The sequence below is a fragment of the Bos mutus genome, chromosome 2 (assembly GCF_027580195.1).
Source record: "Bos mutus isolate GX-2022 chromosome 2, NWIPB_WYAK_1.1, whole genome shotgun sequence".
In the NCBI taxonomy this organism is placed as follows: Eukaryota; Metazoa; Chordata; class Mammalia; order Artiodactyla; family Bovidae; genus Bos; species Bos mutus.
Genome location: NC_091618.1, coordinates 128,674,243 through 128,690,883, shown reverse-complemented (window position 1 = coordinate 128,690,883; position 16,641 = coordinate 128,674,243). Strand labels below are relative to the sequence as shown.

The window sequence follows — 16,641 nt, the reverse complement described above, 5'->3', positions numbered from 1 at the left end:
AGTACTGGAGTGGGTTGCCATTTCCTTCTCCAGAGGATCTTCCTGACCCAGGGATCGAACCCAGGTTTCCCGCACTGTAGGCAGACGCTTTACCATCTGAGCCACCAGGGAAGTCCAAAGTAAGGTAGGAAAGCTAAATTAAAAGCATATAGTTTGGAAAATAAAAACTGTAACTACTGAGTTTAGCACAGTGCCAGAATATCAGATAAATATACTAAAATTAATTTTATTCTGTATGCTAGCAAGATTAATTGAAAATTTCAATGTAAACAAATACAATATATAATGGCACTAAAATATATACTGGTGGTGATGGTTTAGTCACTAAGTCATGTCCAACTCTTTGTAAGCCTGTGGACTATAGTTCTTCTCTGCCAGCCTTCTCTGTCCATGGGATTCTCCAGGTAAGAATACTGGAGTGGATTGCCATTTCCTTCTCCAGGAAAATATAAAATACTTAAGAGCAAATCTAAAAACATGTATAAGGCCTATGTACACTCAGCATAACAAAACTGATAAAAGATTTCTAAGAAAATCTAAATCAATGAAGATATATGCCTTGTTTACAAATTGGATCATATGGTAATGTTATGATTCCAGTTCTCCCAAAACTGAGCTATAGATTTAATGCGGTTTCAGTCAAATTATAGCAGATTTTCTGTCATGGAAACTGGCAATGTCATTTGAAGTTTCGTACAAAAGTACAAATGATCTAGAACTGATAAAACAACTTGAAAAAAGATTAAACTTGAATGACCAGGGATATGACTTTAGAACTTATTATAAATTATAGTAGGTAATATAGTATGGTGATGGTGTGAGGATAAGCAGATTGATGAAATAGAATCACAATTACAGAAATAGACATACATGTAAATAGTCAACTGATGTTCATCAAAGGTATAAAATCAATTTCATAAAGAAAGAATACAATTCTTATACTGTGCAGAAATAACTGAATAGCCATTTATAAAGAAAACAAACTTTGATCCATATTATTCAAGTACTAGGATTAAGTAAGAACTTGCTGATGCATACTGATGCTAAAGGGAAGTTCCCTCAGATACCATACTGATTCCTTTAATTAATAAATTAATATTTATCTGTAAGTTCCTTCACTAGACTCAAGATCTTTTCTTTTTCCTTCCTTCAAGGTTTATTGAGATAAAACTGATCCACAGGACTATATGAATTTAATGCATACAACATATAGATTTGACTACGTACATCACAAAATGATCATCAAAGTAGGTTCAGTGAACATCTGTCATCTCATATAGATAGAAAAGTAAAGAAATAGAACACTTTTTTTTCTTTCTGATAAGAACATTTAGGATTACTCTCTTGTTGACTTTCATATATAACTTATAACAGTGTTGATTATATTTATTATCTTGTATGTTACATCCTTGTACTTATTTATCTTATAACTGGAAGCATGTAATACCTCCTGCTGTGCTCCACCACAACCCATCTCTGCTAACTACAAATCTGATCTCATTGTTTTCTAAGTTTGTTTGCTCTTGAAGTATAATTGACCTATACTACGTTAGTTCTTGTTATAAAACATAGAGATTGTTGTACATTTCAGAATGGTCACCACATTAGTCTATTTGCCATCCATCACCATACAAATGGCAACCCACTCCAGTATTCTTGCCTGGAGAATCCCATGGATGGAGGAGCCTGGTGGGCTACAGTCCACGGGGTAGCAACAAGTCGGACACAACTGAGCGACTTCACTTTCACTTTCACTTTCACCATACAAAGATATTACATAATTACTGGCTGTATTCTCCACGCTATGCATTTCACAGCTGTAACTCACTTATTTTGCAATTGGAAGTTTGTACTTCTTAATCTCCTTCACCAATTTCTTTATCTTTCTCTCTATATAAAATATATATCATTCTTTGTATACAGAAATAAACTCAAATGGTGCATAGAGCTAAATGTAACATCAAAGATCATAAATTCACTCGAAGAAAATGAGATACAATTTTTTGATCCTGTGTTGGGTACAGGTTTCTTTTGTATCAAAGAAATAACTGATAAATGAAATATCATTAAAATTAAGAACTTTGGGTCTTTGAACAACACTGATGAGAAGTTGAAAAATCACACATGGGGAGAAAATATTTGTAAACCATGCATCTAGTAAGAATCTCGTATCTAGAACATATCTAGAACTCTCAAAGGTCAATAATAAACAACAACCAAGTTAAAAAAGCAAAAGATTTGAACACTTTATCAAAGGATTGCAACAAACACATGAAAAGATGCTTAACATCATTTGTCACTGGGAAACAGAAATTAGATCAATGAAATAAGTCTGCACATGTATTAGAAAGTCAAAAATTAAAGTGTAGATGAGACGTTAAAGTGTTGATAATGTATAACAACCAAAGCTCTTATACACGGTTGGCACAAATGTAAAATAATACAACTGCCTTGAGAAACAATATTTCAGGTTTTTTTTTTAATATTTCAGTTTTTTAAATTAAACATATCATAGTTATTTCATTCTTAGCTATTTACTCAATGTAAATAAAAGCATATGTTTATACTTGTTCATGAATGTTATTTTTAATAACCCCAAACTAGAAACAATCCATATTTCTAACAACAGATCAACTGATAACAAATTATAGAATTTGGCATATAATGGAATACTACTCAGTAATAAAAAGCAGTGAATTATTGAGCCACGTAGCAGTCTTGATGCATATCAAAATAATCATACTGGGTAAAAGAAGCCAGATTAAAAAACTCTATAATACATAATTTCACTTATATTACATTCTATAAAATGCAAATTCATCAACAGTGACATAGAGTAAATAAATTATTTTCTAGGAGGGGGTGGGGAAGAGCAGAGAGAGGAGTTACAAAGAGACCTAAAGAAATTTTGGGGGTGATTGCTTATTATCTTGATTTTGATAATAGTTTCATAAGTATATACATATATCAATTCTTATCAATTTAAAACTTTAATCATAAGCATTTTATTGTATATCTATTATTCCTAATTAAAGCAGATAAAAATAAAAAAAGGAAAGATGATTACACACAGGTGTAGAAAATGGCAGGGGCTGGTGGGAGTGATCAAGAGACAATGGATTTCTTACAAGAGAGAATGTGGATAAGATTCAGATCAGTTCAGTTGCTCAGTAATGTCCGACTCTTTGCGACCCCATGAATTCAGCACGCCAGGCCTCCCTGTCCATCACCAACTCCCGGAGATTACCCAAACTCATGTCCGTCGAGTCAGTGATGCCATCCAACCATCTCATCCTCTGTCGTCCCCTTCTCCTCCTGCCCCCAGTTCCTCCCAGCATCAGGATCTTTTCCAATGAGTCAGCCCTTCGCATCAGGTGGCCAAAGTATTGGAGTTTCATCTTCAACATCAGTCCTTCCAATGAACACCCAGGGCTGATCTCCTTTAGGATGGACTGGTTGGATCTCCTTGCAGTCCAAGGGACTCTCAAGAGTCTTCTGTGACACCACAGGTCAAAAGCATCAATTCTTTGTGTTCAGCTTTCTTTATAGTCTAACTCTCACATCCATCCATGACTACTGGAAAAACCATAGCCTTGACTAGATGGACCTTTGTTGACAAAGTAATGTTTCTGTTTTTTAATATACTGTCTAGGTTGGTCATAACTTTCCTTCCAAGGAGTAAGCATCTTTTAATTTCATGGCTGCAATCTCCATTGGCAGTGATTTTGGAGCCCCCAAAAATAAAGTCAACCACGGTTTCTGCTGTTTCCCCATCTATTTGCCATGAAGTGATGGGACCGGATGCCATGATCTTAGTTTTCTGAATGTTGAGCTTTAAACCAAATTTTTCACTCTCCTCTTTCACTTTCATTAAGAGGCTCATTAGTCCTTCACTTTTTTCCGTAAGGGTGGTGTCATCTGCATATCTGAAGTTATTGATATTTCTCCTGGCAATATTGTGCTTCTTCCAGCCCAGCGTTTCTCATAATGTACTCTGCATATAAGTTAAAGAAGCATGTTGACAATATACAGCCTTGATGTACTCCTTTTCCTATTTGGAACCAGTCTGTTGTTCCATGTCCAGTTCTAACTGTTGCTGCCTGACCTGCATACAGTTATTCATACATTGATCAAAGTTAAGTACACAGGTGCCCTGGGGACAGGATCATGCATTGACTAGGGAGAGAGACCCCTCCCATGGGCACTCTGCTTTGGAGGGCTCACATAAGCAAATACACAAAAACCAAATGTATATGTTTATAATATGAAAGCCTAAGAAGAAGTTAGACCCTTCCCTAACAATTTTTATTGAAATAATTCATCTTAAAATTCTAATTAATATAAAAACTTAATGACTTAAAAAAAAAAAAGACTTTAATGCAGTTTAGGCAACCTGCACAGTCTCCAGGAATGATACCCCAAACACCGTCCTCACTTTAGGCACCAGCCACAAGTCTGGAGACCCCAAGGCCACCTTCACTTTGGACCAACTTGACTATAGGTTCAGGTGTTCCCAGAACCCCACTGAGGTTTGAGAATGTGCTAGATAGCTCACAGAATGTGAGCAAGCACTATACCTACAATTATACTATTTTTTTACGTGAAAGTGTATAAATTAGAACTAACTGAAAAAGAGACACACAGGTCAAATCTGAGAGGGTGTTGAACATGAAGTTCCCACTGTCCTCATGGACAGTGTGATGGCATGATGGCGTTGTAGAGTGATGCTGCTCAGAGTGTTTCAATCAGAAAAGTTCACTCTAGTCTTTCGTGTACAGAATTTTAACTGAAGCTCACATACTACCCATATCGGTGATCCTTTAGACTCCAGGGCAGCCTTCATTCCAGAGGTTTAGCCAATATCTTAATGTCCAGTTTTCTCTTGAAAGTCCAAACTAATATGGTGTGGTTTAAAGCCCCTTCATGAATTACATTGTTGGGCTGTCTGGTGACCAAAGCCTCTGATAACAAAGATGTGCTTATCAGCAATGCATTCTTGTAGCTTGGAATCATTTCCCAGTAGCTAAGGATGAAGACCAGACCTCCTTTGGATAAAGTTAATTCTTCACTACAGTGAAGAATGCATGGACTTCTGTCACTCAGGATTCAGCACTTGGCACCCCAGCAAAGCAACCCAAACAAAGCTTAGTCTGAGCACCCACAGTCTGTGAACTAAAGCCATTCTGACTCCTAGGAAACTCTTCTGCTTCCCTTTCCCAATGTTCAGAAACTAAAGTCAATCCAGTCTTAATCCTGTGAAAATTTTAGTTTGTGTTAGACTAAAGTTGGGAACTGACAATGCTTACAAGTGCCCAGAGGATTTGAGTGATAGAACTGCTTACGCAAGAGAAAAGACAAATTAATGCATCATATGATTCCATTAAAAGAGCATCATTACCATAGATTCTTGCCTAATGAGGTATACTTTCCCAGTTGTGCTAATATATATTTTATTTTGCTTTTCTTTTTGCTCCATTCTGTGGTTTTGGAGACACTCGCAAATTAGCATGATGTTCATTGGTATTGCTCATGACAATGAAGGATACTGTGCAATTTTAAACAACTAACATATCATTTTTTTGCAATATTAAACATATCATTTTTACTTTTTTCTGGGACCTGCATGCATGCTAAATCACTTCAGTTGTGTCCAACTCTTGCCACCCTATGGACTGTAGCCCTCCAGGCTCCTCTGTCCATGGGATTTTCAAGGCAAGAATATTGGAGTGGGATGCCATTGCTTTCTCCAGGGGATCTTCCCTACCCAGGGATCAAACTGGCGTCTCAATGTCTCCTGCATCAACTAGCAGGTTCTTTATCACTAGAGCCACATAAGAAGCCCCTTTCTAGGACCTAGCCAAACCATAATAGAAATGTATTAGTTCTTTGAATTGGCAACTAGATGGACATTAAGTAGTATAACAGTATTTAATTTACAAAGTTTTATGACAAATTTAGCTTGACGTAAATAATTTTGATTCAAATTTTTTATATTTCCTGACTCTAAGTGTATTTGCCTCTAATTTCTAATAGACAATTTAAAATAATTTAGAAAAATAACTTTTTGGAAAAATATGTAAGTATAATTTAGTCATTTTGATGTTTTATATTTGCTTTTTAATAGTTTCATTTTTATATATTTTTAAGATTACCATATAATAACATTATGCCAAAATGAAAATAAGTAAAAGCAAATGCTCTGGACTAAATGTATGAACATTTATTATATTTTTATTTTATTTTTTCTCCAAAAATTTCAGGTCATAAGCAGAATGCCTACATGCAGAGTAATAATCAATTCCAGTCACCGTTGATATTATTTTGACTTTCAGTAATATACAAATAATATAATATACAAATAAAGCAATATAATATACAAATAAAGTAATATAAAAATAAAAAAAAGAAAGCTGAACACTGAAGAATTGATGCTTTTGAACTGTGGGGTTGAAGAAGACTCTTGAGAGTCCCTTGAACTGCAAGGAGATCCAACCAGTCCATCCTAAAGGAAATCAGTCTTGAATATTCATTGGAAGGACTGATGCTGAAGCTAAAACTCGAATACTTTGGCCACCTGATGAGAAGAACTGACTCATTGGAAAAGACTCTGATGCTGGGAAACATTGAAGGCGGGAGGAGAAGGGGATGACAGAGGATGAGATTGTTGGATGGCATCACTGACTTGATGGACATGAGTTTGAGTAAGCTCCGGAAGTTGGTGATGGACAGGGAAGCCTGGCATGCTGCAGTCCATGCAATCACAAAGAGTTGGACATGACTGAGCGACTGAACTGAACTGAATTGAATATACAAATCATTGTGCATGCATGCTCAGTTGTGCCTGACTCTTTATGACCCCATGGACTGTAACTCTCCGGTATTTCTCAGGCAAGAATACTGGAGTGAATTGCCATTTCCTTTTCCAGAGGATCTTTCCAACCCAGGGATAGAATCTGTGTCTCTTGCATCTCCTGCATTGGCAGGTTGTTTCTTTACCACTGAGCCACCAGGGAATCCCCAAACCATAGCTTTACACGTATTTCTTTAAATATATTTTTATGAATGTATATTTGTTAGGCACAGGGATAAGTCATAATTTATTTGCAGTTTGTTACTTGGTTTATAATCTTTAAATATTTAGCCATATGCTTCATGGACCTCTGTTTATTCTCATGTTTGCTGTGCTGTGCTGTGCTCAGTCACTTCAGTTTGTGTCCAATTCTCTCTGACCCTGTGGACTATAGCCCACCAGGTTTTTCTGTCCATGGGATACTTGGGTAGGCTGCCATGCCCTCCTCCAAGGGATCTTCCCAACCCAGGGATCAAACTCGGAGCTCTTAAGTCTCCTGCACTGCAGGCGGATTCTTTACTGCTGAGCCACTGGGGAAGCCCCATTCTCATGCTTATTGAAATTGCTCAGTTGTGTCCTACTCTTTGCAACCCTATGGAAAGCAGCCTACCAGGCTCCTCCGTCTATGGGATTTTCTAGGAAAAATACTGGAGCAGGTTGCCATTTCCTTTTCCAGGAGATCTTTCCAACCCAGGGATTGAATCCGGGTCTCCTTCATTGTAAGCAGACACTTGACTGTCTGAGCTACCAGGGAAGTTTCATGCTTAGGGCTCCGCAAGTGACAGAATTGAGGGTGCTGGTAGAGATGAGAACATAACTGTCCAAGAAATGCCCTAAGGAGACTTAGTGTCTGAAGATACAAAGAGCAGAGTGATTTGTGGGGCTATTATGCAGAACAGTTGAGATCTGTGTGTATGTGTGTCTGTATGCAAAACAACTTAGAGGCCTCCAGGAGATATGTTTTCAAGAAAACACGACAATTTTGTTGAAAAACTACCAGTTGAAAGGGCGCTTTATTATTATTATGTCAAAAATATGAAGGCAGTTTAGAAACTGAGAAATATATAATGCTCACTAGAAAGTCATGGATCAAAATTTTAATATATGTGATTTTGAGCAACTGATAGAATAAGGAGATTACGTCTATCACATTGACGTCTAAATGCACATGACAATTTAAATCAGTAATTTAAATGAGCCTCTCGCACTCTGAAAACAGTTCTTTTGAATCTCATCCTAGATTCTTCTTAGTTTCTTTTGGCCTCTATTTCTCATCCCAGTGTTCTAGTTTTTAATTTTGTACACTCTCTAGCAAATAAACAGAGGTGAGGGAGACTTTTGACTAATCTTAGTGAAATATCTCATTGTTGTGATACACACATTACTCTTGAAGGGATGGGAAATCAATGAAGAGTGAAAAAGTAAAACTGCAGTGGTGGATAATTAAATATTCTGGACAAAATCACAATCTCTCCCTCTTTCAGATTTCTTCGTTAATCTTTAGAATAGATCCTTATGGTGCCTATGCTAAATTCCAGTGCAGGTTTAGTTTTACTTTAATTTGAAGTTAGACTATTTATTTCTTACATTTTGTTTTGGTTTTATAATTAAGTCTTCACGTTATTAAAAGTGTGAGGGTATGCATACCCTATATAATAGGTATTAGAAGCAAATGAGTACACATGAAGACATAGATTTGATTTTGTGTGTGACAGCTGGTTGGTAATATGAGTTCAAGAGAAGTAATATATCCACCAAGACATATCTCTTTGACTGATATTAGTTGTATATGATATATGGAGGTGAAAGTGAAAGTGTTAGTCATTTAGCCGTCTCCGACTCTTTGTGACCCCATGGGCTGCAGCCTGCCAGGATCCTCTGTCCATGGGATTCTCCAGGTAAGAATACTGGGTTGGGTTGCCATTTCCTTCTCCATGGGATCTTCCTAACCCAGGGATCGAACCTGGGTCTCCTGCATTGCAGGTGGATTCTTTACCGCCTAAGCCACCAGGGAAGCCCATGATATATGGAAAGAGTGCTACAAAAGCATTATAGGTGAATAATGTTCTTTATATGAGAAAACTGAATTTTCCAGTTCTTGAGGAAATTAGAACAAAAACAGAAGGGAAGAGGATTACAGAAATTGAGAAGAGGTCATGATTATTTTTCATAACTTCTAGAAATATTAGGACATGGATAAAATGTGAACAGCAACTTTGGCAGGTTTTTTTTTCTTAGATATACAAAAGAAAATTGTACAGTTACAGAGAAAAAGCAAGTAAACATAAGTGACTTAAAATTTAATTTTGAGCTTAGGCAAAATTTTTGAAATTCAAAATAAATATCTCCATTGGACAAAAAATTAGTATCTGTGACTTTGCAGTTCAGTTCACTGATTTCTACCAATGTTTTCAGAGACCAGAGATCAGAGATCAGTCACTCAGTCGTGTCCGACTCTTCGCGACCCCATGAATCGAAGCACTCCAGGCCTCCCTGTCCATCACCAACTCCCGGAGTTCACTCAGACTCACATCCATCGAGTCAGTGATGCCATCCAGCCATCTCATCCTCTGTCGTCCCCTTCTCCTCTTGCCCCTAATCCCTCCCAGCATCAGTCTTTTCCAATGAGTCAACTCTTCGCATGAGGTGACCAAAGTACTGGAGTTTCAGCTTTAGCATCATTCCTTCCAAAGAAATCCCAGGGCTGATCTCCTTCAGAATGGACTGGTTGGATCTCCTTGCAGTCCAAGGGACTCTCAAGAGTCTTCTCCAACACCACAGTTCAAAAGCATCAATTCTTTGGCGCTCAGCCTTCTTCACAGTCCAACTCTCACATCCATACATGACCACAGGAAAAACCATAGCCTTGACTAGATGGACCTTTGTTGGCAAGGTAATGTCTCTGCTTGAATAGGCTATCTAGGTTGGTCATAACTTTCCTTCCAAGGAGTAAGCGTCTTTTAATTTCATGGCTGCAGTCACCATCTGTAGTGATTTTGGAGCCCAGAAAAATAAAGTCTGACACTGTTTCCACTCTTTCCCCATCTATTTCCCATGAAGTGATGGGACCGGATGCCATGATCTTCGTTTTCTGAATGTTGAGCTTTAAGCCAACTTTTTCACTCTCCTCTTTCACTTTCATCAAGAGGCTTTTTAGTTCCTCTTCACTTTCTGCCATAAGGGTGATGTCATCTGCATATCTGAGGTTTTCAGAAGAACTCCTTAATATTCAGTTTTCCTAAGGCTATTTTGTATAACGTGTTAACATTAGTTATGTCTTTTTAAACATGAAGTTAAATTTTAAATCAGTGTTATTTTTACTGTGTTTGTACTGCAACTCATACCAATTATGAATATAAGGAGATAAGATACATATATATTTAAATACAGTGGTTCACAACAGATTTAAGTCACACAATAATAATAAGCAAATTTATAGAAATAATGCCAAGTGACTGAGCTTAATAAATTCATTTTTACTGAACATTCAGAAATTCAGCCTTATGATTATGTAATCTAATCTTGTTTGTATTTTGAAAAGAATTTTTCCTATCAGATTTTACCAGGTTAACAAATGCCACGGTTTGAAGCACCGTTCACCATAAGTTGTCAGAATCCCTGGGCTGGAAAGCTCTCTGTGAAAATGTATTTTAGTACATTAGGCAAATTTTTCAAGGAGAGTACTGTAGATTTGAGGGTTCCTTATGAATCAGTCATTATTAAAGACTCTGGAATTCCCTGGTGCTCCAGTAGTTAGAATTTCCAGCTTCCATTGCAAGAGGCCTGGTTGGAGAATTAAGATCTGACAATGTAGTATGGCCAAAAAAAAAAAAAAAAAAATCACTCACTCTATTGAAACTATTGCTGAGATACATGCCATTTAAAAAATATGGAAATTTCATAATGTTTTCCACATAGCTTTCAGTTAATTTTAGGCTTGAATATATTTCTAACAAGTAACTCATTTGATGAAAATAAATTTTTTTAGAAATAACTATTTTATCCAAAGAAAGAATATGTTAGATATAATGAAAATGTGGCCTTCAGAAAAGAAGCAGATGGTTTTTATTCCTGGGAAAGTTCATGAAACTATATTAATGAGCACAATTTTCACATTGAAAATCACCTTCTTAAGATATTCTTTTTCACAAATGTGTATAGAATAGCTCTGTAGCAGGCAGCAAAATAGACTACCAGAGATGTCATATACTAGTATCCAGAACCTGTTGATATGTTGGTTTCCATGACAAAGGAATTAAACATGCAGATGGAATTCAGGCTGCTAATCAGTTGACTCTAAAATAGGATGATTATCCTGGATTATCTGTGTGGGCCCAAGGTAATCACATGGGTTCTGAAATGCAAAAAAGGGAAGTGAAAGATTTAGCGTCACAGTGATACCATATGAAGAAACTCCACCAGCTACTGCTGGCTTTGAAGATGAAAGGAAACCACAAATCAAGTAATGCAGGCAACCTCTAGAAACTGGAAAGGGCAAGGAAATTTTTCCTCTAGAGACTCCTGAGATGAATGCAAGCTGTTCTTGATTTTAGCCTGTGAGATCCATTTTCAACTCCTAATCTCCAGAACTGCAACCTAATAAATGCATGTTTTTTTAAGTCATTAAGTTTGTGGTCATTTGTTACAGCAGCAATACAAACCTAATACAATCTCCACGTTGTTGTTCAGTAGACAAGTTGTGTCTGACTCTTTGTGATCCCATGGACTGTCAGCCTTCCCTATCCTTCCCTATCTCCCAGAGTTTAATCAGATTCATGTCCATTGAGTTGGTGATGCTATCTAACCATCTCCTGCTCTGCTGCCCCTTTCTCTTTTTTGCCATCAATCTTTCCCAGCATCAGGGTCTTTTTCAATGAACTGATTCTTGGCATCAGGTGGCCAAAGTACTGGAGCTTCAGCTTTGGCATCAATCCTTCCATTGAATAATCAGGATTGATTTCCTTTAGAACTGACTGGTTTGATCTCCTTGCTGTCCAAGGGACTCTCAAGAGTCTTCTCCTGCACTACAATTAAAAAGCATCAGTTTTTCAGTGCTCAGCCTACTCTATGGTCCAACTCTCACATCTGTACATGACTACTGAAAAACCATAGTTTTGGCTATATGGACCTTTGTCGACAATGTGATGTCTCTGCTATCTGTGGTCTAGTTTTGCCATAGCTTTCCATCAGTATAAAAGACTGTGGCTTTGCCTACCAGGACATTATCATCCTGGGTTTTGATGTTACAAGAATTAGTGGATGGAATGACAATTTTCTCTAAGTCACAAAATAAACTAAATATTCTCTATACCTGTAAAGATTAAATCAGTTACTTCAAATTAAAATGTATGAGCTAAGAGAAAGAAGAGACAAAAATGGCAAGTAATCAATATCACTTCAGAAATCCTTTAATTTATTAACTAACAGGAGTGCTACCCTTAATGGTCTTGCTTAATAGTATGGTGGATTTTGGCAAAGGGGCTTTAGTAAACATGGAGAGAAGGCTTAACTTTTAATGAAAAATAAATCTTGCTGTTACCTCCCAACTGGACAGAGATATGCTACTGTGGCACTTGCAATTTGTTTAGAATTTTCATGATGCTTCTGTTTGCCAAATATAACATTATTATGATTATTATTACCACTACTACCACTTTAATGCCTCAATTACCCATAGAAAGTTGTGCTTTTTTCCTTTGAGTTTTTTTTTTAATATCAAAGTCAATAGCACCACTAAAGGTTGTAAAGTTCTCCAATTAACTTATTTAAAAGTAAGTGATTTATTTTGGAACAGTGCACATATTTTTGAAACATTCTAAAATCATTGCAAGACAAAGAAAACCATACAAGGTCCTCCCCACCCATTGGTCGTCATCACCTAAGACTGACACTATGAATGGAAATATATTAACTTTTCATTCTTTTACCCAGAAGTCATGACTACCACTGCCAATGTGTAATACGTGTTCTGACCACTGTACTCTTGACCTCATATGGCACCTGTCCTCAAATGAAGTGGAAGCATTTACAAGGGAACAAAAAATGGTGTGTGTCATTAGGTTGTGACAGCCAGAGAGTGCTTTTTTGGAGGGGGAAATGTTGCTTATCCCAAAAAAAGCATACCCTTTGCTATTGCAGAATTATCTTTTAAATTTTTTCCACATAAATACTAGGACATAGTGAGACTACCTTTCAAATGAGTTGGATATATTTTTATATGGATCAATTTTTATACCCATACCCCCCCAAAAACAACAATTTACTAACCCCTCCTGAGAAATGCACCTCAAACAATACTTTTCTAATGATATATAGTTTAAAATTTTGTAATTTTCTCTTTATAGAAAACCACTTGGTCTACGTATACTAGAACTGGCAATTAGTTTTATAGTACTTTTTCATAAAGGTTGAGAATTCAAGAACATTTGTGTGTATTGTCTTGATTTGATAATATATCCAGTGTTTGAAGTCTCTCATTACCACTCCATGTCCTTTATTGTCAAGATGTTATTGAGTTTGGTTAAACTTTTTTATCCTATTCTATTCTCATAGCCATATTGTATTTTTATGTATAAAGTCACATATACTAACTTCTAGTCAAGTTCAATGAACTATAATGAGAAATACTAAGAAAAAAATAGATTAGAGAAAACCAGCTTCTCTGGGGCTGTACTAGTGAATATGAGAATAAATTAAAAGCAACTTTCCAAAAAGTCAGAAAAAAAGTATAGTATCAGAGTTTGAGGTCTACAATAAAAAAAGAAATATATATATATATATATATATAAATAAAATATGCATCACTTTTCTTTCATCAACCCATCTGTTCCCAGTGTCAATAAAATTATATAGATTTATAGTTTTCTAACCCTAACTTCACTTACTGCTAGCTAGCCTCATATTCTTACATTTACCATACACAAGAAGAAAGATTAAAAGAAATGTGTTCACTTTTATTGAGGGACAATTCAGAAAGAGTTCCAACCGGTGACAGATAATTCAATTCAAAGTTAGAAAGGAAAATATAATAATCAAGAAACTGGCAGTGGTCCACAGGAAAAGATTGTTCATGAGCCGACAGGACTGGAACATTTAAAGAGATGGAAGCTGTGGGTGGAAAGCCACTGTCTACATTAAATAAAGTGGGTTTTGGCACTGCTTTAAACTTGATGTCGAATTCCCTGTCTGTACACTTTTGTCTTCCCAGACAGTCAGTTTCACTGAGGGCAGCAGGGTAAGGGTGGGGGCAGGGGAGCCAGTTGCCGCAATCTCCTCTGGACTTGCCAGCTTCCTGGAGGGGATTGTTAACAGCCCAGCTGAGTCTCATCACAGCCATGGAAAAAAGCCCTCAGTCAATAGTCTGGTCCTGGGAACAAAGTCCTGAGAGACTCAAAACGCCTTCTACACTAAAAGTCTTACTTTATTTTGTGTATTTTGAGTTGACACTTTATGGCTCTTTAAATTCATACTTTTAAAATTATTTTCTTGAAATCAATATGTACTCCATTTAATGTTGATATGTTGTTGAAAAAAATACTGTTCACAAACAGGTGTCTGCTAATTTCTTGTCACTGAAAATTTGCACATTATGCATTGAATTTCTTATTCCCAAAGGACATGGGGAACTTTAGACTGTATCTAGGTATTAAAAAACTTGCAAGAAATGTTTTCGTGGGTAGTAATAGATCTTGGGAAATAGGAGAACTGGGATGCATGTCTTAAAATATCTGCCTTCATTTCAGAATAAAATGCTAATATTTATTTCCTTTAACATTTAGTGAAAATGCTCTGTATAATGAGTAGCATACTTCATGCTTATAAAATTTGAGATCCTACATTCCTATTGAGTTGCATTTGTTTCCACCAGTTAGAGTACCTTCAGTTCCCCGTTACCACCAAACTCCAGACAAAAGAACTTCTCTGTCAATTTTCAAATTCTAAAATAGAATTTATTCTGATTCTTATATAAAATGGAGATGTCTTAAAATGTATGTTTCTGTGAAAAATAACCGTAGGTGAACACATCAACACATATTTTCCTGATATCAAATCAGCTATTGATTTTTATTTTAAAATTATCTTTTTTGGGCATAGTAAAAGGAGAGGAGAAAGATAGAAAAAAAGAAAAAAGGAGGAGAAAAGAGGGTAAGAAAATAAGGTGGACCTAGTACAGTTGAATACTGCTTCTGCTGGAGATGTATATAAACCTGTTCATTATTTTTCATGTCCCATATCATTTTCTCCAAGCTTTCCAAACAAAATAATAGAGATAATTTGCACTAACTCCAAATGGCACCACTTTTACATTATTGTGCTCTAAGTTGTGTACAATTACATATTTAGAGGTTGGAGTCGGTTGGTAGAGCTAAGAACTCCGGAGACTGAATAGCCATAAAGAAGGAAAGCAGAAGGATTCACAAAACAAATTTCACAAGGTTGCCTTGTTTCAGATCTGTACATCTTGTTCTTTTTATGTACTTATGGCTACTGCATTTTGGAGGGATACAGAAACTTAACTAAAAATCATGAATTTTTTTTTTTTTTTTCCTGAGAAAGTCATGCAGAATCTGGACGGTTTAGCTTATCTACAAAGTTGTTGAGTTTTAATCCATCAAAGTGTCAAATGTTATTAAGCAATTTACTTGATGCAATGATCAGGATAGATTACCTTAGGTTGCAAAACAAAAAGTCACCACACTTTAGTGGTTTAAAAGACCAGCATCTATTTCTTTTTCATGTTGCATGTGTTATCCAGGTTGGCAATGGAAAACAGGCTTATTGAAGTTTCTCAGAAGACTACCTTGATCAAGGCATTGTCATATGAATGTAAGATTTCAGTCATTGTAGGATCAAAGAATGTGTATAATTGAACTTCTTAAGTGCTTCCTCTCAGGAATTACACATCACTTTCATTTACATTCCATTGGCCAAAACAAGTCCCACAGCAATGCATAATTTAGAGTGAATCTTTATGGAAGGAGAGAAGAACCAGAAATCTCTGGGAATAATAGTAGTATTTATCAGAGTTAACTTTTTTTTTTTTGATCGGCAAGTATTATGTTCACTCTCCTTCCCACTTGTAGAACTTACACATGATCACCTCAAAAAAGGAAATCCAAAAATCTATTCCAGTCATGGTATGAAGCTTAAAATCCAGATCTCTGAATAATGTGTATTAATATGTTCATCAGGTCATAAGGTGGCTTCCCTTGATCTGGAGAATAGTGAGCTAAAAGGAGCTAAAATGCACCACCTTCCTAACCAGATACACACACAATATGCAATGATAGAAAAAAACAACTCCCATTCAGAAAGAGGAGGAATGAGGGACTTTCTACAGACTCTGGCTCACAGCAATTCTAAAATTCCGATAGGAAGATATTATGAGGCTCCCTTCCCTGGGGGTATGGAATGTTCCCTGTTTATGCCCTGATTCTGTTCCTTGGGAAGAACTTCTTTGTTCACTGTTTTTCAAGTCACTAGCTACACCCTCTGGGAGAGTATTCCTTTTCCAATATATTTCTTGGCCACATCTGAAGTGGACACTGGGGAATATGCATTTCTGTTTTCTTAAATAATTTCCTGTCTATATATGGTTGGTTGCCCAAAGAGCATTTAAAGTCTAGAAGAGGAACAGACTCCTTAGAAACTCAGTAAGATTATCATCTTTAGTCAGCTCCTTGGGCCAGTAACCAGACCAATGGCATTTTTTAAGACATAGTTCCCAGAATGCTACATTATTTTGTTTTCTCTTCCATGCTCTTTTTCTCTCTCTCTTTTTGGTGTCAAGT

At 36.4% G+C, this 16,641-nt stretch overlaps 1 pseudogene; it reads right to left on the bottom strand.

Annotated features, from left to right (window-relative positions):
- LOC102282520 (ribonuclease P protein subunit p38-like) overlaps positions 1-16,641 on the bottom strand; it is a 33,721-nt pseudogene that overhangs the window by 8,677 nt on the left and 8,403 nt on the right.